The 25,219-nt window shown below is 44.7% G+C and overlaps 1 protein-coding gene across 1 annotated transcript in view; it reads right to left on the bottom strand.

The window, feature by feature from the left end:
* Positions 1-25,219, bottom strand: part of UPF1 (UPF1 RNA helicase and ATPase) — a 3,097,516-nt gene that overhangs the window by 280,139 nt on the left and 2,792,158 nt on the right. The gene's annotated exons all lie outside the window — the stretch shown is intronic.

Here is a 25,219-nt window from a genome sequence, read left to right as displayed (position 1 = left end):
TTATGGGGACGTGTAAGTAAGCCTCTTTTAAGTCCAATGTTACCATCCAAGAATCTTGTGCGAGCATTGGAAGAAGCTGTTGAAGTGTAAGCATCTTGAATTTTGGAATTTCCAAAAAAGTGTTTAATATAGAGAGGTCCAGAATCGGTCTCCAGGAGTTTTGTTTTCTTGGGACCAGAAAAAGTCTTGAATAAAAACCTTTCCCCACCTCTAGAGGTGGAACAGGTTCAATGGCCCTTAAGGCTAATAAGGCGTCCACTTGATTTAAGGCCTCTGTCCACTGATGTTTTTGGCAGATCTGGCCAGCCTGAAGGCCTTGGCAGAGTGTGAAAGTGGAATCTGTAACCTTTCAAAATCATATCTAACACCCATTTGTCCTGGGTAATGAGAGTCCAATTCTGGTAAAAAAGAGTAAGTTTTCCTCCGAGAGGGGCATCCAGGGAAGGAGGACCTGAAGACCAACAGAGGGAGTCATTGAGTCTGTTTTCTTTGGGTTTGAGATCTGTCTTCTCCCCTTCTAGGTGAAGAAGCAGTCCACTGTCTAGGTCTGTAGGCGGCCTGAGCCTGCGCCCTACCTCTGGAGCGTCTATATCTTCCCCTTTGAGGCCTGTCAGAGGTGGGAAAAGACCAATTTTTGGAGGGCCAATTCCTAGAAAATCTAGGAGGCTGAACTTGCAAGAAATCTTTTACAGTCTGCATAGACTTGGCTTTTTCTTCCATCTTTTTAATAACCTCCTCAGCCTTAGACCCAAACAGGACATCATGCTGAACAGGGGCATCTAACAATTTTGCCTTAACTTGTTCAGGTAGATTCTGCTCACGAAGCCAGGAATGTCTCCTGATAACAGTACCAGAGGCAGCCGCCCTGCAGGAAGCCTCTAAGGCATCAAAACCACAATGTAAACTATGTTTGCTGACTTGTTCAGTAGCATGTAACATCCTGTAATTCCATGTCCTCAGCACATGCAGGAAAGGCAGAAATCCTTTGTTTTAAAACAGATAAAAGAAACTGCTGATACTTAAACATGTGAAACTGGCAGTTTGAAGCTCTAATAGAAAGGTTGGCTGAAGTATAAACCTTTTTGCCCCACCTGTCCAAAGCACGAGCATCCTTCTCAGAGGGGATAGGATTCTTAGAGGAGGTGGCCTTAGCAGCCTTGGAACCTTGCGAAATAGTTTCAGGATCAGCAGAAGGGTTCTTGAATAAGAAGTGATGAGAATCAGGGACCCTGTAAAATCTATCAGGCTTAGAAGGAGCAGGAGGCATGGAATCAGGATTCAAGTTAGCTTCAGAGAAGGCATCATCCACAATATCAAGTACAGGAAGAATAGCTAAAGGCCTGTGCTGAGGAAGAAGAAGGAATTCCCTGAATCTCTTTTTGGAAGCAGAGTAATCCTGACCTTCCCAATGAAAATGCTCCCTCATCTCATGCAAGGTTTCCCCAAAAGAGAAATCCTTCAGGGGGGGAGGCAGAGGGAACAGAATCCTCTGCATCCGAATCCTCATAAGGAGGGAAGGAGTAATCCTGATCAGAGGAAGAAACAGAGGATACAGAAACCTGATCAGTGGAATCATAAGGGATATCCTGTCTAGGCCTTTTCTCAGGAGGAGGGTGAGAGCCCCTTATCATAGTTAATAAATCCTCAGCCATCCGAAGTAATTGTTTCTGAGTCTTGGGGGCTGTGTCTGAAGAAGCTTGAGTAGAATGTCTGGGTTTAACAGGAGTCTTTGACTTAGCTTTTGTCTTTGTGGATATAGTAATGTGTGAAGGCCTGAAGACCCCCTCAGAAGCCGGTACCTGCACAGCGGTTCCGGACCCATCTGAAGGAGCGACGTCCGAAGGTCCTGCAGCAGACAAATTACTAGGCCTAGTTGGCTCACCATGTGAGTCCGTGTCGGCCATCGGTTCTGAAGTGGCGGACGACAGGGGCTGCAAAAGGGCCTCACTGACGACCGCTGAACCCGAAGCTGGCTCCGGCTGCAACATGTCCTGTTTGGACCTCGGAGGCCTGTCCTTGTCTTTGCGCTTCTTCTGTAATCCGGTAGTCGGTTCCGACGACATTCTATAATTAACTCGTCTACCGAAGTAATTCAAGGCCCAATCGTACCTAAGTTTGATAGTGCGAGAATTAAACCTGGCACAGAACCGACAACAAGAAACATCGTGGTCAGGGCCTAAGCAAGGTAGACAGTAAGAGTGGAAATCTTTATGAGGTATAGTTTTCCACACGATACACAATTATTAACTTTTTCTGACATCGGAGGAGCAAGAAAAAGGTTTCCCCAACGGGGTACTTAGCTTTGAGAAGAGAAGTAGAAACTTCGGACCGACGACAATCACACCACGTTGTCTTGAAAACGCCAACCAACAACTAGCGAACTGCTTTGCACCGCACGGCAAGACAGACTGGAGAAGATGGCGTCGGCTGTCAGCCTTATACCCATACGCTCTGACGTCAGGGTTCTAGCTGATACAGCCGACGCCGGACCCAGACTTTGATATTCTGGCCGATCTCGGGCTGCCTGCCGGCAGGAGTACCCTACAGTTATGACTGCAACAATGAAACACGAAGAACATCAGAGATGCATTCAGGCTTGTCTTCGAAGAGCAATGCCCGAACTAGCGGCTCTACTCAAACCATCAGCTGCATAGGATGAGAGACACATGGACGAGTTTACCACTGAGTTTAGGGTAGCGAGCTGGGCGTTGACTTTGTCGGCCACCCCTGTACCTACCCTGCCCTGGAGAGTATCTCCTAGCTCTTTCAGGAGTTCTCTTTGTAGTCTCGTAAAGTGGGTTAAGTAGTTCAGTGATCGCAGAGAAAAAGTCGCTGAACTAAACATGCGTTTTCCCATATCTATACATGACCCTAGAATCTCTGTTAGGAGGATGGATAGATGTGGATGTCTCAGATACTTCCTTTTTGGTGGGTGCAGCTACCACCATGGCATCAACAGGCACTCTCTCTATCAAAAATGGCTTGTCCACTGGGGCAGACATGAATTTATTGGACTTACGAGGAACAGGTTTCCATGGCCTCCGATGACAGAGGGGACACCCAAGAGGTAGACGGGCCTGCGTCGAATGCCTCCAGAAACACAGACTCATCCGAGGAAGGTTTCTGGGCTGACCACCCCCCCCTCTTATGCGCAGCATCTCCATAATGTCTCCAAATGAGACGTCCTCTGGGGGGGTGAACCTGGGGGAAACTTCCCCTTCCTCTAAGTCAGTGTCCTCCGTGAGGGACTCGGGGGAGTCCAAGTGCCTCCTCTTACACTTTTGTTTGTGAGGGACCTCCTCGGCGGGGCTGTCCAAGGAAGGCTCACCAAAGGGGTCCTGTTCCTCTACGGGAACTAACTGGGGTGTAGACGCAGGCTGTCCCTGGGGCCGGACGATGGAAGACAGGCCCATATGCGAGGGAGTTCAGGGAGGATCCGCAGTACGGACTGGGGACTTCGAACTCCTCGACAGCACCCTCTCCACCATGTCGAAGGCCGAAGGTGAACCACTCTCCCCTGGCTCCGAGAGTAGTTCCCTCGGCTCCGACCCGAAAGGGAAGTGTGCTCCGACAGCAACGGAGCCGAAGATACACTCACCCCTGTGGATCCGAAGCTCGGCTCTCGGTCCCGAGAGCTCGGATCCGAAAGATGACCCAATAAACTCGAGGGTAAGGCCGGCGTCGAAGTTGCAACTACTATCGGCGCCGACTCCCCAGCTCAGAGACGACTCGGATCAGACGGCTCCAAAACCCGATAGTGGATCGGAGAAGGAGCAATAGGTGCAAAGAAAGGGGCCGAGCTCCCTCCAGGAGGGGGGGGGGCAGGAGCACTCCCATCTGCATCTGGGTCTGCAGGAATCGACGCATCATCCGGTCCATATCTGCGTTGGACAAACTCCTGGTAGACCTGGAAGAAGTTGTCGAGGCAGGCCGGGAAGGCCACCTAGACGACCTCGAAGGTGACCGGGACGACTCCTCCAGCTCTGGAGAGAAGCGAGGGGGACGGAGCCAAGAGGGGGAAAACCTGGAAACCCTCACAGGGGACCAAATCAATTTAGCTGGCGGCGCTGAAGGAGCTGACTCGGCCCGCCGCTTATGGCTCTTGTGTTTATCCCTCGCCTTCTCTCTAAGTCTCTTGTCTTTACTGGAAGAGTCCCCCTCTCCCTGGGAAGCAGCGGGAGGTTGAGTCCCAGCCAGGGGAGGGGGAGCTGAAGGCTGGACAGTCGCAGCCGCGACTGGCACCACTGAGGGAGAGGAGGAAGAAGAATCCGGGGGGGGGAAAGAGTCCCGCCAGGATTAGCTTGTTTCTCCTGTCCCTCAGAACCCGGGGGTTAAAGGCTACACAAATCTGGCAGCCCGATGTTAAGTGGGCTACCCCCAGGCAAAGAACGCACTGAGTGTGGCCATCCGCTGGGGACAGCTTATGACCACACTCAGCACATTTGGAAAAAATGGCCTTAGGGCCCTCGGCCATCACACACAAGCACACGCCCTGACACACAGTAAGGGGAAGGGAAAAAAATACTGATTTACCACAAAATATAACAAAAACACAGTTTAACTAAACTAAGGGCTTACTAAACACACACACCGAAAAAACTATTAATCTAAGAAAAAACTCCTAAAATTCCTCTCACCAAAAACGCTAAGAGCTCATCCTTAATGCTTCAGAAGCCGCGGCAAACAAGATCTGGGGACTGGAGGGAGGTAGCAGGGTATTATGGGTAAGGGGGAGGAGCTGAGAGCTCGGATCTTTAGCTTGGAAAGCTGCCGGCTCGGATCAGAGGTTGGATACGATTTCCACAGGTCGCTGATCAAATGAAGTTAACTACTTCAGATTGATGCTTTGTACCCATGTATCTGATGTTACGTTTAGCTAGGTGTCTGGGTACAAACCAAGCGACCCCCGACTGCCTCCAGAGCCAAACAGTCGGGCCCCCTTTCAGGGGCGCTAGTAGGGTTGACCGGAGAACTGAACCCTGTCACCCTGTTGTTGTGGACCCCCTCTGCTGTGGGGGCAGTGTCTTCTGTTATAACCTCCTCCTCTGCCTCTAGAGGGGGTTTCTCCAGGAGTGTCCTGAAAGGTTCCCTGTGCTTTTCGGTACCACACTTGCCTTCCCCTAGGGTCCTTGGGGTAGGGCCGAGTAGGGGTAGTAAAACAGACTAACGGCATATAAGGTCTTGCCTTCCTGCTCACACCTGGTTAAAGTTTCCTTTATGAAAAAAACACACCAACACACCACTCTTCAAATCCAAAAAACATCCACGAAAAAGAGGAAGGAAAAAAACAGCTTTCAGGATGTATAAATCACATTTATTGATCCAAACGTTCTGGTACCTCGGCAGTTCGCCTTCAGTGGAACAGTTTCAATTACATCACATCCCTCATATATAATAACATCATCCAATTAATCACAATCAAATAACCATCAAGTGCATTTTCTTAAAGCTCAAACACACAAAATATCAAAACAATAAATGCTTCAAATTTTTAACTATTAAATTAAGCAACTCTAATGGGACTCGAACCCACAAATAAACCATGCTGAAAACACATTACTTATACATATACTTTAAATTCAATATTATACTCTATACTACCAATAAATTAATCATTTGTACATTAAATATACAATATTAAATACATATAAAGCATAATACTAATTACTAACAACATTATAAATATTATAAATATAATATAGTATAATATTATTACGGCCTACGATATTGTTAAATAAATATAAAAAGAAAAACAAATAATGATAAACTATCAGCCTATTCCAGCATCCAAATTCATCCCTCTAGGATGTATAGTGTGATAGTTAATCATCTTATGTTCCAACCTGTTCAATTCATTCTTAAAATTCCCTCCTAATGAGTGTGGTCTAGCCAAAACACTAAAGTTGAATCCATCAATTTCACAGTTATGTATAGTGGCAAAATGAAAAGCCACTGGGCTATCCATATTTTTTCTCCTAATATCCCCCCCAAATGTTCTAGAATGCAAACTTTTACTTTTCTAGTTGTTTGTCCTATATACCACAACCCAAGATGTACACTACCCCAGAAGATGTACAATCAAATTTTTCAAAAGCTACGTATTTTCTACCATTAATTTTCTTTCCATGCATGTTATTAACCTTCTCACAGATAGAACAATGTCCACATCTAAACATTCCAACATCCCCATCAGAAGAATACAACAATTTCTTATTCAGTAGTTCTTTTAAATTTTTATATCTACTATTTGAAAAAGTAACCCTCTTAGGAAATAAATGTCCGATGGAAACATCATCACTAATCACATGCCATAGCTGTTTGAAAATTTTCTCTATAATTTTTGAAAACTCTGAATACTTGGAAACGAAGAACATTTGTGAAATTGATGGATTCAACTTTAGTGTATTGGCTAGACCACACTCATTAGGAGAGAATTTTAAGAATGAAATGAATAGGTTGGAACATAAGATGATTTTTAACTATCACACTATACATCCTAGAGGGATGAATTTGGATGCTGGAATAGGCTGATGGTTTATCACTATTTGTTTTTCTTTTTATATTTATTTAACAATATCGTAGGCCATAATAATATAATATTATACTATATTATATTTATAATATTTATAATGTTGCTAGTAATTAGTATTATGCTTTATATGTATTTAATATTGTATATTTAATGTACAAATGATAAATTAATTTATTGGTAGCATAGAGTATAATATTGAATTTAAAGTATATGTATAAGTAATGTGTTTTCAGCATGGTTTATTTGTGGGTTTGAGTTCCATTAGAGTTGCTTAATTTATTAGTTAAAAATTTGAAGCATTTATTGTTTTGATATTTTGTGTGTTTAAGCTTTAAGAACATGCACTTGATGGTTAATTGATTGTGATTAATTGGATGATGTTATTATATATGAGGGATGTGATGTAATTGAAACTGTTCCACTGAAGGCGAACTGCTGAGGTACAAGAATGTTTGGATCAATAAATGTGATTTATACATCATGAAAGCTGATTTTTTCCTTCCTCTTTTTCGTGGATGTTTTTTGGATTTAAAGTTTCCTTTACTCTGGGCCCAAATAGTGATGAGCCATCGAATAGGGTGTTGATAAAGGAAGACTTAAAGGGTTCCGCAAAGGAACAGAGACGCATCCAGGCTTGTCTTCGAAGAGCAATGCCCGAACTAGCGGCTCTACTCGAACCATCAGCTGCATAGGATATGAGACGCATGGACGTGTTTACCACTGAGTTTAGGGTAGCGAGCTGGGCGTCGACATTGTCGGCCAACCCTGCAGCTACCGTACCCTGGAGAGCATCTCCTAGCTCTTTCAGGAGATCTCTATGTAGTCTCGTAAAGTGGGTTAAGTAGTTCAGTGATCGCAGAGAAAAAGTCGCTGAACTAAACATGCGTTTCCCATATCTATCCATGACCCTAGAATCTCTGTTAGGAGGATGGATAGATGTAGATGTCTCAAACACTTCCTTTTTGGTGGGTGCAGCTACCACCATGGCATCAACAGGAACTCCCCTTTGTCAAAAATGGCTTGTCCACTGGGGCAGACATGAATTTATTGGGCTTACGAGGAACAGGTTCCATGGCCTCCGATGACTCCCACGCCTTACGAGAGATCAGTTCCATGAGCTCGTCATAAGGCGGAGACACCCAAGAAGTGGAAGGTTGAGACCCAAAAGCCTTCAAGAGCACAGACTCATCCTCAGTAGGGGTCATGGGCTGCCAATTGCCCCTCTGACTAAGGATCTCTAGTATCTCTGCAAAGGAGATATTCTCAGAGGGGGATCGAGGGGACCCTTCTGACTCATCCAAGTCTGTGTCAGATGTCAGACTCCTGTGGGGAGTCTAAGTGCCTCCTCTTGCACAGTCTCTTCCTTGGCACCTCCTCAGTGGGGGGATGTGGGGAGGTCTCAAAGAGCAGGGGACACCCTGGGGGGTACTTGAGGCTTGGGGTGTCTACGCTTAGGGGGACCGGTAGATGAAGCAGACACAGTAGATTGTGGGGAGATGGAAGGCTGAACCGATGCTGGCATTGTCTTTGGAGACAAAACTCTCCTCATAGCATCGAAGGCACCATGGCTCCGACGAGGAGTGGATGGACCTGAGAGTACCGTCTGATCCTCCTGCACCGAAACCCTGGGCTCTGAGCCCGAGGTAGGAGCCGAGCTCATCCGAGCCGAAGCCCCGAGAAGAAGAGTCGGCACTGACAAATTGGTTCGACTATCCTCCCCGGACACGATGGGAGAGCGTCGGCTCCTAGAGTCCTCCGTCGGTGCCGAGGACATCCGAGTAGATGGAGCCGATAACACCGGTGCGGGTATCGGCTCCAAGGGTTCGACAATCGGTTCAGTTTCCTTCGGCTCCGAGAGTCCAGTACGGCTCGGAGGAGGAGTAAACAAATCTGGTTCCATGGACTTCGGCACCAACGAGCTGGTTGGGGCCGACAACAATTTGTCAAGTCCTGATGCCTGTAAAAGCTTCTGCACTAGCCGATCCATGTCCAAATCTGAAAGGCTGACTGAGGACTTGGATGAATGCACCGAAGGTGCTGACTGGAGCAGAGGAGAAGGAACTTCAGAGACCAGCTCCAATACTGAGAGCTGGCTCCAAATCAAAGGTACACTCGGCTCCGAGGTCTGTGGAACTGATGGCCCTTCCCTTTTGAAGTTTTTTCCTTTTTTGCCACTTTAGGTTCTGTAGATTTTGTGGATTTTGAGGATTTGGAGGACATGCTAGTACCCTCATGGCTACTCAACACCTCAGAAAAAAAATGCTGTAGTAGTCCCCTGTCTATAAGCTTCCTCCTTCTCTCAAGAGTACTCTTGAAGAAAAGGAATGGCAAATGCTGCAAATGTCTTGGAGGTGTTTAGCCCCCAGACAGTAGACACACTGAATGTGTCCGTAAGTGACGGACATTTTCTGCCCACAATCTGGGCATTTTTTGAATCCCGATTTAGGATGAGATTTTTCCTTGTCATCACACATACTTAAGTAAAACAAACCAGTATACTGCAAAAAGTAAAACAGTAAAGTCCTTACTAAACTTGTAAGACCCACAAAACAACTAAGCCCAATCTGGGCGCTATCTATAACAAACAACTACAGATTACAGATATAGGGCTAAAGAGTCCCACAGAGAAAATCCCTGACTATTAGAAAGATTAAGAAGTCTAAATAGGGCTAAAGGTCCACACAAACCAACTAAGCCAACAGGGCACTAACCATCTAAAACTATAGATTGTATTATCTAATTATCAAACACTAACACACAACTATCTTATGAAAAACAAAAAAGAAAAGTTTTTTTAGAAAACTTGCTGTTTTTTTTTTTTTTTTATATCACAAATGGCCCGAGCTAGCTGGATCACCGAGATCTCTCTTGCCGCGGAAAACTAGATCTGAGGTAATTCCAGCAGTGCATTGTGGGATAAGGGGCTTGGTCTCGAGCTACAGGCAAACCTTGAGCTTTGCTACCGGCCATGTTGGAGCAGAGGATCGACTCCAAACCCATCAGTGAGAATAAACGGCGAGATTTAACAACTTCACATTAACCGTTTCAGAAGCCATTGCTTGCTCAGTGGCTCCGGACCCATCCAAGGTAGAAACAACCGCAGGTCCCAAAGTCGATGAAGAGTCTCACGGTATACTGGACTCCAAATGGGTCTCGGCAGAGGCCTGCAAATCCATTGAAGTGGGCATCAGGGGCTGCAAAAGCGCCTCACTGAGTACCGGTGGACTGGCGACTAGCTTAAAGTGTCGTCGGCAGTTTTCGACCTATGCGATCTGTTTCTGTCTTTATCTTTACATTTTTTCGGAATATCGGTAGTCGGATGGCTTATCGAAGCCATTTCACAATACGGAGATCGAGAACGAAAGAATTTAACGACAAAGAGCCCGACGACTAATGGTTCGGGCGTTAAATAAGGCGCAAAACAGACAGCGAGGGACGTCGTGGTCTGGGCCTAAACAGGTGACGAAGTAAGAATGAAAATCTCTGAGGTATTTGCTTTCTACAGGCAAGACAATTGTTAACTTTTTCTGACATCGGTTAGAGCAAGAAAAAGGATCCCCCCAAAGGGGCACTTAGCTTTAGAAGACTTTAGGATTATTAAATTCATAAAAGAAAATTCAGGTGGCGGCTGACTGGTACTTACAAACTGCTTCTGCTTCGGGCTGCTCAGCAAAAAAAGACAGATGTAATGGCGTCGGCTACCTGTTTTTATACCCCTGACGTCAGTCCTGGAACGACAGCATCCAATGCAGAAATACTAAATCTCTGGTATTCGGGCCAACTGAGGGCTACCTGCAGGCAGATAACCCAAGTGTGATGACTGCAACAGTGAAATTCGAAGAACATCTGAATGCTCCTCGAATAGGCAACTCAGGAGTGGGTACTCCAGGAGTCAGGATTTAGGCAGGTGTGAGGGGGAAGGATGGGTGAGAAACTATACAGCAGCATATAGAAGAAAAAAATATCTAAAGTTATGGTAAGGTCTTACACAACACTATGTTCTTCTATTCATATGCTGCTGCATTCATGACATCGGGGAGAGTGCAAAAGCTCCTGTCCTAAGGAAGGGGAGGCAGACCAGCAGCACTTTCCACAAACCCATGGAGGATGGCTCTGGTAAATCCTGCACTGGCCCTAGAGACCATGTCCAGCTTGTACTGCCTAATGAAAGTGTGAACAGAGGACCATGTAGCTGCTTCGAGGATAGCAGCCATGTCCAATCCTTTAACGACTGACCCAGAGGACAATGCTCTGGTAGACTGAGCCCTAACTGGGGCTGAGAGAGAGAGACTTACCATGACTGGTATAACAGAATGAAATTGTTTTAGATATCCAAGAGGATATGGTTTGCTTGGAAACAGGTTGACCCAGGGCTCTTCAGTGGTGAGAGATGAAGAACCTGTCTGATTTGCGTAGGGATTTGGTTTTTGCCAAGTGATACCTGAGCTGCTGTGAACATCTAGGGAATGAAGTACCCTCTCTGCCTTTTGTGGTGAGGGGAAAAGGGTGACAGGTTTACAGCTTGATTTAAGGACAGTTCATTGACCACTTTGGGCATGAAAGAAGGGTTAGTGCGCAAGCATACCCTGTCCTTGTAGAAGACAGTCAAGGGGGTATCTGCCATAAGGGCCTGGAGCTCCGAGACTCTTCTGGCTAATGTGATGGCCACCAGGAGTATAGTCTTCTAGGTGCAGTGTTGGAGGGACCAGTCTTTGGCTGGTTCGAAGGGTGGGAGCATCAATTTCTCTGGAACACACTTAGGATCCCGGGGGGGTGGGCTTTCTTGGAGGTCTGAGGTGAAGTGCTCCTCTCAAAAAGAGTTCAACTTCTAACCTGGATGCTAGAGGAGGTACTAAGTCAGACATGCAGAGATGGCAGACAAATGTATTTTAATAGAGAAATAAGATAATCTAGACTTCATAAGATCACACAGATAAGACAAGACTACTGAAGGCTCTGCTCCCAGTGGCTGCAGGTTTTTTAGACACCACAATAAAAATCTCTTCCATTTCGACAGGTAGGATTTTCTAGTAATTGGTTTTCTGGCCTCCTGCAGAACCTGGATCACGTCCCTTTTGAGTATAGGTGTCTGAAGGGAATCAGCGTCCTATCACCCACAATGTGAGATTCAGTGTTGACAGTTGGGGGTGTAGAGAGTGTTCCCTTGTGCAAATAGGTCCATTCGCTGGGGTAACCTGTGGTGATTGCCCTTGGCTAGATGAAAAAGAAGAGGGAACCAGTGCTGCATTGGCCAATAGGAAATCACCAGCAAGATTTTAGAATATTCCTTCAGAATTTTCATCAGGACTCTTTGAATTAGAGGGAAGGGGCGGGGGATGCATAGGCGAACATCCCCTTCCAGGAAACAGAGAGCATCCACCTTTCCAGGCTTCTGGGTGAGGTACCCTGGAACATAAGGTCGGGAGCTGTCTGTTCATGGGTGGAGGTGAAAAGATCCACATCTGGGATACCCTATCGATGGACATGGTGCAGAAACACGCCCCTGTTCAGCATCCATTCGTGAGACAGGGCCGTGGTCCTGCTCAATGAATCTGTTATCACATTTTCTGTAGAAGGGATATAAACTGCTTGGAGAAGGACTTGCTTCTCCAGAGCAATTTCCCAAGCCTGCAGTGCTTGTCTGCACAGGAGGTAGGACCCCCCCCCCCACTTGTTGATGTACCACAGCACAGTGGTATCATCTGTGTACCACCTCAACGTGCATGGTTGAAAGTGATCCTTGAAAATTTCCAAGGCCAATTTCAGGGCTCTCATTTCCTTGATACTGATGTACTCCTGCTGTTGAGTGTTGTTCCATGTGTTCCTCACTCACCAGTTTCATAGGGTTGCACCCTAACCTGTGTCTGAGACATCCGTGAAGAGGATCCTAGTTGGGAGGTCTGGACTGTAAGGGCAGGCCAGGATTTTTCTGAATCTGGGAGATCCATCATTTGAGTTCCCTGGTCAAGCACTGCAGCATGGGAATCATGAATTCCAGAGGGTGGAAGTGTTTTCAGATTGAACTTTGATACCACTGGACCTTCCTCATGTGGAGCCTTGCCAGGGAGACCATGGGGATAGTTGAGGACATAAATCCTAGGATTCTGAGGAATTCCCTGACTGGGATGGCTTTGAGGGGGAGAATTCCCCTCGAAATAAGATGTGAGAATCACAATCTTGTCTGGTGGCAGGCAGGCCATCACTTCCCTTGTCAGAATTTGACACCCTAGAAATACCTGATCTTGTGAGGGTATCATGGAGGGTTTTTTGAGGTTTAGGGTAAATCCTAGACCTGACAGGAGGGAGATAGTGAAGCACAGGTGTTGTAGGGCTGCTGAACTTGAGGCAGCATGGATCAGGATGTCATCTAAGTAAATGAAAAGCTGTATTCCCTTTGTTTTTGTAAATACCCTTGGTGCTGTAGAAAGACCAAAGGGTATAAAACAGAACTGAAAATGAGCAGAATCCACTGAGAAGCGGAAGTATTTCCTGAAAAGTGGGTGAATGGGTATGTGTAAGTAGGCGACCTTTATGTCCAAGGACACTAAGAAAGCCTGAGGAAGAATTAGGGGGTAGAAGAGAAGGGAGAGAAAGCATCCTGAAGGAGGGGACTCTTGAGGAAAGTATTGAGGTGGGATAGGTGCAGGGTAGACCTCCAGGGGCCTTTCCTTTCTGGGGACCAAGAAGAGTCTTGAATAAAACTCTCTTTCTCTTGCCAAGAGGGGTACCTCCTGAATGGTTCCTTGAGCAAGAAGTTCTTGCAGGATTAGTGGGAAGAGAGGTATTTGGTCTCTGGGTGGGTGGGGGATACCTTTGGGGGTGGCTCTGGCCTCCCAGGTCATGAAGTGCCCCTGTTTTATGACAGAGAGGACCCAGGAGTCCTGGGTAACCTGCTTAGAAGCAGGAAGGTAGAGGGAGAGCCACATGAACGGAGGGGTTTTGTGTGCGGAGCCCAGTAGTCACAGACTACCAGGTTTCTCCTGAAAGGGCTGTTTCGGGGGAGGAGTGGCAAAAGCAGGCCTGAGTGGGACTATTTCCTGTGTTCTTTCTGGGTTTTGTTTGAGGTCTCTTACCTGGAGCTCTCACAAATGAAGTTTTTGCTGGGTGATTCCTCTGAAAATGAGGCACTGGTGAAACAGATATGTCTCATTTCCTACAGTTCCTTCCTTTTGGTATGGAGGGCTTTGAAGAGATCAGCAGCTGCTGTGCCAAACAAGTGTCTGTTATCTACAGGAGCATCCAGGAGTTTGGATTTGATGTAGTCAGGGAGAGGTTGCAGTTTCAGCCATGAGTACCTCCTGATGACAGAACCTGAGGAAGCAGCTCTAGCAGATGCTTCTACACCATCGTAGCTGCACTTCATAGAATATTTTGTGACCTGGGTACAAGAACTCAGAAGGGGAAGAGATCTTGGCCTTAGCAGGGGAATAGTACAGTTGTATACACTTACCATAAATGTAGATGTTCGAGTGTATTCACTGTTGCAGTCATTACATTTGGGTTATCTGCTTGCAGTATCCCTCAGTCGGCCTGATTAACAAAGTCTTTGGTCCTACGTCGGTTGCGGTCTCTTCTTCCGTGACGTCAGGTCGTCAGGGGTATAAAACATGCAGCAGATATCATTACATCAGTTTTTCTTGCCCCAGATGTCAGGAGCCCCCCTAATGGGAAGCAATTAAATCTATAAATATACAAGGTTATACCTCAAACAAAAAAGCAAATACACCGAAAAGCTTTTAAGCATTGAAAAGGAGAGAAGAGGTATAGCCAAAAGAAGTCAGGGGGCTGGGAGGAGGGTAACCAGGACTGCAACAGTGAATGCACTCGAACATCTACATTTACAGTAAGTGTACCCAACTGTACTATGTTCTTCGTATTTCACTGTTGCAGTCATTACATTTGGGTAGATTCCCAAAGCTAAGGATGGGAGGAGGAATTTAGACAGCATTAGGACCAGCTATAAGGCCCTGCAAAATTGCAGTGGCAAAGCCAGCTCTGGATTTAGAGAAAATTGGCAAATGGTAATGCTTGGTGAAAGTATGTACAGAACTCCAGGTAGCAGCTTCTAGGATGTCCCTGGTAGGTAGGCCTCTGAGAAAGGCTGTAGAGGTAAGATGCAGCCCTGGTTGAGTGGGGCCTGATCCCATGTGGGATAGGTTTTCCATGGTGCTTATAGCAGAAATGAATGCAATGGCCTATCCATTTGGAGATGGTTTGCTTTGAAATAGCCTTCCCCTCTGTCCCTGCAGCAAATGCCACCCAGCAGTTGTTTAGATTTCCTTTGCGGTTTAGTCCTGTCCAGGTAGAATCTAAGTTGTCTGTGCACATCTAAGGAGTGCAGTATCCGTTCCCCTTTGTTCTGTGGATTAGGAAAGAAGGTTGTCAAATGAATGGACTGATTAAAGGCCACACTAGATACCACCTTTGGCATGAAAGAGGGATTAGTCCCGAGGGACACCCTGTCCGCATGAAAGATGATGAAAGGCTCCACTGCCATAAGGGCCTGTAATTCAGATATCCTTCTTGCTGAAGTGATGGCTAAAAGGAAAGCTGTTTTCCAATAAAGGAATTTTAAAACTGCAGCAGCAGCTGGCTCGAAAGGAGGAAGGGTGAGTTTCTCCAATACAAAGTTAAGGTCCCAAGCTGGAGTTGGAGCTCTCCTGGATGGTCTTAAATATTTTGGCCCCTCTGAAGAACTGCTTGAGCAGTGGATGAGAGAAGAGTGGAGATTCTGGGTTATAATGGGCTGAAATGGCTGAGGTGTGAATTTTTATTGAGGAAAAAGACATTCCCCTGTGAAGCATTTCAGTATTGCAAAATCTGAGGTAAATTGGGCACTGCAGTGATCATCCCTTGAGACGGATTCCAGGCACACAATCTTTTTCATTTTTCAGCATAAGATTTTCTAGTACTAGGTCTCCTTACCACTAAAATGACATCCATCACTGGTTTACTGAGGGATGGTAAAGGAGAGCTTAGGTAATTAGCCAGGCTGCTCGGTTCAGTGTTTGAAGCTGAGGGTGCAGAATCTGGTTCTCCTACTGAGACAGCAGGGTAGGAGTCTGAGGCAGGTGTCATGGAGCCAACAGTGACACACTGTGCAGGAGGGGGTACCAATGTTGTCGTGGCCAGTCTGTTGCAATCAAAATCATCCTTGGTTTGTCTTGTTTGATCTTTAGTAGTACTTTGGAGAGCAGAGGCAGAGGAGGAAATGCATAGACTGATAGGTTTTTCCAGCTGAAGGACAGAGCATCCACTTTCCAAGCTTGTCTGTGGGAAGTTCTTGTGCAAATTTTTTCCAACTGATAGTTCTGGGGGGAGGCAAACAGGTTTATATCTGGACTCCCCCATTTGCTTGTCAACATGCTGAAAATCCTTAGTTCCAATTTCCACTCGTGTGGGTCCATGAGGTTTCCCTTTAGTCCGTCTGCCAGTGTATTTAGTTTTCCTGGCAGGAATTGAGCTTGTAGATGCACTTGGTAGCTCAAGGCTGTGTTCCACAATGCCATGACTAGTCTGCAGAGGGGGTAAGAGTGTGTACCCCCTGCTTATGTACCACATAACAGTGGTGTTGTCTGTCTTTACCGTTAACTGTCCTGGAAAAATGTGGTCCTTGAAGGCTGTCAGAGCATTCTGTACAGCTAACATTTCTTTATAATTGATGTGAAGGTGCATTTGAATTGGGTTCCATTTGACCTGAATGCACTTCCCTACCAGGTGCGGCCCCCATGCATAGTCTGATGCATCTGTTGTTACGGTTTGGGTGGCAAGGGGTAGTGTGAAAGGTAGTCCCTTGTTTTGGTGGCAGGCCTCTGCCCACCAAAGGAACTCCAGGCGTAGGCAAGGAATGACAGGAATCATTGCCTCTAGATCCTGAGAATGTTGACACCATATGCTTTTTAGATGCCATTGTAGTTTCCTCATATGAAGTCTTGCATATGGAATTATGAGAATGCAGGAGGCCATGAACCCCAAGGCTTGTAGTATTTGCCTTGCAGAGCGCAGGGATTTTGTGGCCACTTGTTTTGACGTAGGTTGTCAAGTGAATTTGTTTCGCTGGCGTGAAGAAAGCCATCTGGGAAGTTGTATTCAAGCTTGCTCCCAGGCATATAACTTGACAAGGTATCAGGTGTGATTTCTTTTCATTTATGGTGTACCCCAGACAAGTTAGCACCCTTTGTATAGAAGCCAGATGATTCAAAAGTATGCCCTGGTTTTCTGTTTGAATTAGACAATCGTTCAGGTATGGGTATATTTGAATATTTCTTTGCCTGCAAAATACAATGACTGGAACTAGGCACTTTGTGAATACCCTGGGCGCAGTACATAAGCCAAAGGGCAGTGCAGAGAACTGACAGCGTGTGTAGTCTGCTTTGAAGCGTAGGTATCTTCTGCAAGATTCTCTGATTGGGGTGTGCAGGTATGCTTCCTTTAAAACTAGTGTTGCCAACCAGGCATCTTTGCTTAGCATAAGAAGCAACTGTTGAAGAGTCAGCATCGTGAATTTTGAAATCACCAAAAAGGTGTTTAGAGTAGACAGGTCCAGGATATGATGCCATGAATTGTCTTTTCTGGGTACCAGGAAAAATCCTGAGTAGAAACCTTGTCTGTTTTCCTCTTCTGGTACCAACTGAATAGCCCCTATGCTTAAGAGAGAGTGTACTCACTTTTAGGCCACTGCCCACTGACTTGGAGGTACATCCTGCCAAACGTTTGGAGTTGGTAACATGTGGAAGTGAAATCTGTATCCTTGGGACACTATTTAAAACCTAATTGTCCTGGGTAATGAATCCCCAGTTCTTTGCATGAAGTGCAATCTTTCCCGCCAAGGAGGCAGAAAGTTTAGAAGTGCTTGGAAGTTTTAAAAAGAAGTCATTGAGACAGTATACCATAGGGGGGGAGTTTTATTACTCCCAGATTTGGAAGTGGAGGCCCCCCCACTGCTTAGTCCTGTGCGTCCCCTGGGACTGAAGCCTGGGGTGCTCTGCTGGATTTGGGTTTGGACTGAGAAGGTCTGGAAGAGGCAGGAAAGGACCAATTCTTAGAAGGCCAATGCCTACTAAATCTTGGAGGTTGTACTTGTAAAAAATCTTTAACAGTTTGCCTAGATTTAGCTTTTCCCTCCATCTTTTTAATAACTTCTTCTGCCTTGTTGCCAAACAGGCAGTCCTGATTTAAGGGAGCATCCAGTAATTTCACTTTAACATGATTTGGCAAGGATTGGTCCTTAAGCCAAGCATGCTTTCTAAATACAAACCCAGTTACCACAGCACTGCAAGATGCCTCTAGTGAATCAAAACCACACTGCAATGTATGTTTACCAACTTGTTCAGCAGAATGCATTAAATCCTGCAAATCCTTATTTTCAGCACAATCAGGAATCAACATCATTTTCTGTTTAAGCAATCCAATAACATGCTGCTGATACTTTAACATATGAAACTGGCAATTCAAAGCCCTAATGGCCAAAGTAGCAGAAGTGTATACCTTCTTACCCCATCTATCCAGTGTCCTGGAGTCTCTATCAGAGGGGGTAGGATTTTTGGCAGTAGTAGCTTTAATGCCCTTCGGTCCCTGTGAAACGGTTTCAGGATCCGCAGTAGGATTTTTGAAAAGGAACTTGAGAGTCAGGAAACCTGTAATATCTATCAGGTTTTCTGGAAGCAGGAGGTAGAGAGTCAGGGGCCATGCTAGATTCCGAAAAGGCATCATCAACAATGTCCAGTACAGGAGGTGTAGCTAGAGGCCTGTGTTGGGGCAGGAGTAAGAAATCCCTAAGCCTCTTTTTAGAATCAGAGAAATCCCGACTTCCCCAACGAAAATGCTCCCTAAGAGTATGCAAGGTTTCACCAAAAGAGAAATCCTCTGGGAGGGGAAACAGAGGGAATAGAGTCCTCAGTATCAGAATCCTCAAAGGTAGATAAGGGTAAATCCTGGTCATTAGAGGAAACAAATTTCAGAATCCTGGTTAGAAGTATCATAAGCAAAACTCAGTCCTAGGTCTCTTAGAGGGGGAAGGTTGGCTTCAGCCAGATGCCTGAGTCACTGGTTCCCCAGAAACATGTTAAGGGTGTGCAGATGGCTGTGAAGAGGCTTTGGGTCAAAAGCATGACAAGTGGCACAGGCCTATGGTTGTGTCTGGGCCCTAGGCAAAGTAGACAGGTCTTGGGTGTCTTTATGAGGGATCTGATGTCCACACCTACCACTTTCCCTTTTCTGGATGACATGAACCTCGGCAGTCATGCAGTGACCAAGAAAATAAGAAAAAAGGCCCCCATGGGGTACTTAACTTTAATCACAGGATCTGATGGCAAAGATGGCAGGGTTAGCGGACGTCTGACTAGCAGCAGGGTTCTGAGGAAGGTACGTGCAAACTTCACTTTTATGGCCCATGCTCCCTACGGACAATGTTGGACGTCCCACGTACCTTGCAGTGATTAAAGCTTTTGTATACTGGCCAGACATTCAGGTCGATAGGCAGAGGCTAACCCCCAAAGGTTATGAATACTGCAACATTAGAATAGAAGGATATCAGTAATTTCCCAGGGGGCCAGATGACAACACCTTTAAGAAACTGTTACCTAATAATGTGATGAAAGAAAGGGAAAAATAGGCAGCACATTTTTACCTTCTGCTACTGTTAGAAAAATCTACATGCTGCCTAGAGAAATATATTTACAATGTGTGCTGCCTAGAAAAATATATTTACAATGTGTGCTGCTTAGAAAACATATTCACATACATGCTGCCTAGAAAAATATATTCACAATGTGTGCTGCTTAGGAAGATGTGTATTAAATCATTCAAACACATATAAATTGTATGATCAAATATATAGAGAAGTGTGTGCTTTAGTTAAGGATAAATGTACTTAATGCATTTAATTCTGTCTTACTAGAATAACAGTAAAAATGAACCTGCATATTATTGCTTGAAGCACAAGCTGCAGTGTAATCAGAAATTTGACCTTGGCAGCTTGCAGATGCAGTCTGGCTCATGCCTTTCAAGTAAAGATTATTTTGCAAAGTTGGAAAATAATAAATCTGTTTGCATGTAAGTCTTCTTCCTGCCTCCACCAGGAAGTAGCCTTGTGCGCACTATCTCTGATAGTGCGCAGCTGGGGACAAGAGAAACAAAAGAAGGCTTTAAGGAAGACTTACATCTATTGTATTTGAACTAATCAGAGAACCTTGAATTGGCTACATCCTCAGGAGGTCATCGTGACTGACCAGCTGTCTGCAAGGCTGCAACTTTCTCATGGGAAAAGGACTTTTTGAAAAACACAAGATCAGCAGTTTTTATGAATAACTATGATGTAAAGACCCTGTCACTGACCACACCAGTAAGGTGGGCAAAACTGATAATGAAATGTATATAACCAATGTGTTTTGGTCAATAAAACAGTCAAAATTCTATACAAACTTTGTGTATGGTTTTTTGCCTCCTAATGTACATTAGAGCTTTAAGATATCCTAGCTATCCTGCATTATTGTTTGTTATTAATTGACATTGTGTTTGAATAACTCAATGATTTTTACAGTCTGACTCTAACAAATTTATTTAACATCTTGGTCCTTCGGACCGGAATTCCCTTGGTAAGCTACAGGTCAGAATATATAGGTGGTATTGAAGTCTGAAGAAGGAAAGACCTCCGACTGAATTGTCGTGTCCAAAGAGGCTGTCCACTTGTCTGATCTGTGGCGGCGGAAAACTGGGTCCTAAAAGCCTATCAAACATAAGCAGGAGGCTCGGGTAAGCAGAATTCCTCTCTTTGTTTTTGTTTTAGATCGGAGACCAGGTTACACTGTGCTATTGCTAAGGTTTGTGATAGCAGGGAGAGAGGTAGTCAAGTATTGTATCTTGAGTCATAGATCAGGAAATAAAGCAAAACAAAGTAAACAGTCATTCTAGACACTACTGTGAATACGGGAATAGAGATACCACGTGGTACAAGAGAAAGGGTTACGTAACAGTTTTGTTGTTGTTTTTCTCTCTCTCTCTCTCTCTCTTCCTTTTTCTTTCAGAGACATGGGAAACGAGTGCACTAAAGGGTCACGTGACCCGCTAACAGAAGATGCAAAATATATGCAATTACAGAGAGCAAATAATGTGAGATATTTTGCAACATGGGTTAACAAGTATGACTTTGATGGTAAATTGGATAAAATGGCATTAATAAAACTTTTGAGACAGTTAAAATCTGGCGAGAAGGTCAGGCAAAAAAACAACGACAGTTAGGTGTTCCTCAAGCACACAGGTGGATTGAGGAAGCAAACCGAAGGGAACAGAAAAATAAAAATGCAAAGGCATTATTTTTAGACAAAGAAGATAATAATGTAGTAGTAGCATCGGTCCCTCCCCTACCACGCCCACCGATGCCTTACTCAGAATATGAAGCGGGAGGGCGGGCTGACCCCCCTCCACGTTACCCAGAGACAACAGGGACATTAAGACAACCGTTTGTAAGAGAACCTATCGGGACTAGATCCCGAACACGCCAAACACTTGTAGACATTCAACCAAGCGGGAATTTATTAGATGAGGGTGAGGAAATCTGTCCATTAATAGAAGTACCAAACCCGCAGGCAGGACAGGAGGGCCAGGCCTCAACTCTCTTAGTGTATAGACCATGGACACCGGAAGACATCCGAAAAGCTACAGAAGGAATTCCCCATCCAAAAATTAACTTTGAGAAATTTTTACAAGATTTACAGGGTATGAGATTAAGTTACCACTTAAATGGGGAAGAGGTAGAAAGAGTAGTTAGACAAATTTTAGGTCCAGACTGGCACATGATTTGTGGCACCTGGAATGCTCGTGACGCACAACATAGGCCACTCCTACATAGTGACGCAGAACTAGATACTAGATTGAAGGGTCTTACAGACCGCATCACTGAAAAATGGAAACCTAGGGCAGACTGGACTTGCATTAACCAGTGTGTACAACAGGATAATGAAACTGTGGATGCATACTATGGAAGATTGTTAGAATGTTTTAATAACCATAGTGGCATGCCTGTTCCTGAGAATCAAAAAAATGATAGTTCATATGAACAACAATTGAAGAATGCATTTTTGAAAGGTTGTATTGCCCCTGTCAATAGCTTCATCACGAAGCACATGATAGATCACCGAACAAGTAGGCTTCAAGCCTTGTTAGAATATGCCAGACACGCTGAAAAACATTTTAACAGTAAAAAGAAAAAGAAAACGCAGGTCTTCACAGCTGAAGACGGTGCGGAAGTTTTTGTAGTACAAGCAGCCAAAAAGGGCAAGCAAAATATTCAGGGTAACAAACGCTCTGACAAAAACTCAGAAATTTATGAGAGCAGAAAGAAAAAAGGTGAATGCTTCAATTGCGGCAAGAAGGGACATTTGGCAAGGGATTGCAGGAGCAAGGCACCTGAAAAAAGGATAAGGAAGATGAGGATTGACTATATGACAGTTATGCTGCTCAGCAGTCTTCAGAAGAGACTAATGAGCAGGGGATGATGTAAATACCTTAGAAGAAGCAGATGACATGCAACTGGATGTAGAAGTTGGGGAAAGTGAAGTTTTAGATCTGGCACTACTGAGCTTAGAGCTCTATTTAGCAGACACAAACCGAAGTTACACTTCTGGTAGAAGGAAGAGAAATCAAATTTTGTGTGATTCAGGAGCGTCACGAACTTTGATACATCCTTCAAAGTTACCGAACACTCTGAGTCACCTGATTTCATATTAGTGAAAGCAGCAAACGGACAGTTGTACAGGGAACCACTTTCCCATGATATAGCAATAACTGATCCAGTCTCGGACATGACCCAGAGAAGTAAAATAGTACTTTCTGCCAAATGCCCCATGAACCTATTAGGAAGAGACCTTATGCAACTTTTTGGCATAGCAGTAGTCCCTACCATGAACGGTATGGAGGCACAGAGACAAACTGACACCTTTGTACGGTCGGAGGGGGAGGCTTATTATTGGTACAGCCAGGATCTGGTTACAACCGGACCAGGGGCAGTGACCGAGGAGCTGATGAATGTAGCCACCAGCAAGGTGCCTCCCCTCGATACTGACCAGCAACATTTATTACATTGTACCCTATATTACTGTAGCACACCAGGACCTGATAAGGAATACGAACAAAAGTTGTTCAGGAATCCTGCAAATAGACTGATACTACGGACCCTATATTGGGACACTGAGGGCAACAGTGTGGTGAGTTGTTCGTTACCTCAGGAGTTTTTGGAATTGTACAAATCCAATAAACTACCACACGTTAGCCTAACTAAAAACAAGAACGTTAGGTGGGTAGACTTGGGTGACAAAGTGACAGGATGGGAGAGACTAACTGACTTAGAGTTATCGGACTTGGGAGTACAAAAACAGAAACTGAATTGGTTAAGCACGCCCAGCTGTACACTTACAACAGAGTGAAGACAGCTGAATGGCGTTCTTGATAGAAGAAGAAGAAAAAGCTTTGAGTGAAATACCAAATGTTCTTTGGTCAACAGGAAAATCAGATGTAGGACTTATTCAACAGCAGGGCCAGTAGTTATTACACCAAAATCAGCCTTTAGACCAAGAAAAAGACAATATCCTTTGAGCAAGGATGCAGAACAGGGAATCAAACCTATTATAATGGCATTACTCAAGGAAGGGATACTGGTGGAATCTTTAGATTCACCATGTAATACTCCCTATTTCCTGTAAAAAGGCAAACGGGAATGGCGGATGGTACAAGACTTACAAGCTGTAAATGATGCAGTGATACCAAGAGCACCTACGGTGCCAGACCCACATACTTTGTTAAATGATTTGAAGCCAACAGAAATATTTCACCGTGGTAGATATTAGCAATGCATTTTTCTCAATACCTATCCACCCTGACAGCCAGCATTGGTTTGCATTTACATTTCAGGGCAAAAGGTATACGTACACCGACTACCACAGGGATATAGTAAAAGTCCAACAATATTCGCACAAGAGATGGCAAGCAACCTGGCGGGTTCTCTCCACCAGGGGGCAGCCAAGTACTACTTTATGTAGATGACATCTTGCTTGCAGCTCCTACCCAGCAACAGTGTAGGGAAGACACAATAGCATTACTGAAATTCTTAGCTGAGCAAGGGCATAAAGTGAATAAACATAAATTGCAACTTTGGAAAGAACAGGTTAAATACCTGGGATATGTGATATCCAAAGAAGGCAGAACATTAGATGAAGAGCGACTAAAACAGCTATTTTACAAGCACCCAGACCAACTACCAAGAAAGAAATGATGTCTTTCTTGGGAACGACTAATTTTGTCGAAGTTGGATACCAATTATGCTTTAAAACGGCTCCATTGGCTGATTTAATATTTAAAAACCAATGGCAGCACAAGAAACACTACACTGGACTCGAAGCAGAGGCAGCCTTTTGCAGACTAAAAAAACTGATAGTTTCATCATTAGTTTTAGGGCTTCCGAATTACCATAAGAGATTTTTCCAAACTGTAGATTGTAGGCGGGGATATATGACGTCAGTGCTGACGCAACAACATGGCGGCAAGCAACGCCCCATAGCTTATTATTCATCACAGTTAGACCCGGTGGCACGATCATTACCACCCTGCGTACAAGCAGTAGTCGCAGCAGCTATGGCAGTGCAAGCTTCAGCCTCAGTGGTGTTGTTTCATTCTCTCACGTTGAGAGTACCTCATGCAGTTGCAATAATTTTGCTGCAGGAAAAAATAGCATTTTTATCCCCTGCCAGACATCTTTCTTGCATGACCATACTATTGAGTCAACCCCATATGACAATTGAACGTTGTACAACATTAAATCCGTCAACGTTACTTCCAATTCCTGTGGATGGCATACCACACAGCTGCCTACAGGAAATGGAACAAATAACCACACCCAGACAAGATCTTACTGACATACCTTTAGCTGACGCAGAGGTGACATTTTTTGTGGATGGGTCCTGTAGACGAGGTCCTACAGGGAAGAACCTAGTGGGCTATGCAGTAGTGACCGATGACAAAATCATAGAAGCACAACCCCTGCAACATAACCTGTCAGCTCAAGCAGCAGAATTGATAGCTTTGACACGTGCTTGCACTCTAGCGAAAGGCAAATGTGTTAACATATATACTGACAGTCAGTATGCTTTCTCTACAGTGCATGTCTTTGCACAACAATGGAAAAACAGGGGAATGATAACATCTACTGGCAAACCGATTAATCATGCAATTAATTCTAAACCTGTTAGATTCTATTCAGTTACCCACTAGAATAGCTATCTGTAAATGTGCAGCCCATACAAAACAACAAGACAGAATTTCAAAGGGAATGCTCGGGCTGATGCAGCTGCAAGCAAGCTGCCTCAGACCCAGAAACTGTGCTTTTAAATGAAGAACTACAACCTTCTGAGACTTTAGATTTAGAAATGTTAAAAACAATGCAGACATTAGCTACAAAACAGAAAAGCAAAAGTGGATAAAACGAGGAGCAATCCTAAAGAGGGACTGTACATCTCCAAAGAGGAAAAGCCCATATTACCATCTAATTTATTTAGATATGCAGCTTTGTTGAGCCATGGGCAGAGCCATGTCTCAACAGGGGGGATGGTACAGTTAGTTAACAAAACATTCCAAACATATGGATTTACAATTATACACAAAAATTTTGTGCAACATGTCATATTTGTAGCAAACATC

Source organism: Protopterus annectens, chromosome 13.part0 (genome assembly GCF_019279795.1).
Source record: "Protopterus annectens isolate FY-2018-M chromosome 13.part0, PAN1.0, whole genome shotgun sequence".
Taxonomy (NCBI): Eukaryota; Metazoa; Chordata; order Ceratodontiformes; family Protopteridae; genus Protopterus; species Protopterus annectens.
The sequence above is the reverse complement of the archived record's forward strand: the minus strand, read 5'-3'. Positions and strand labels throughout refer to the sequence as shown.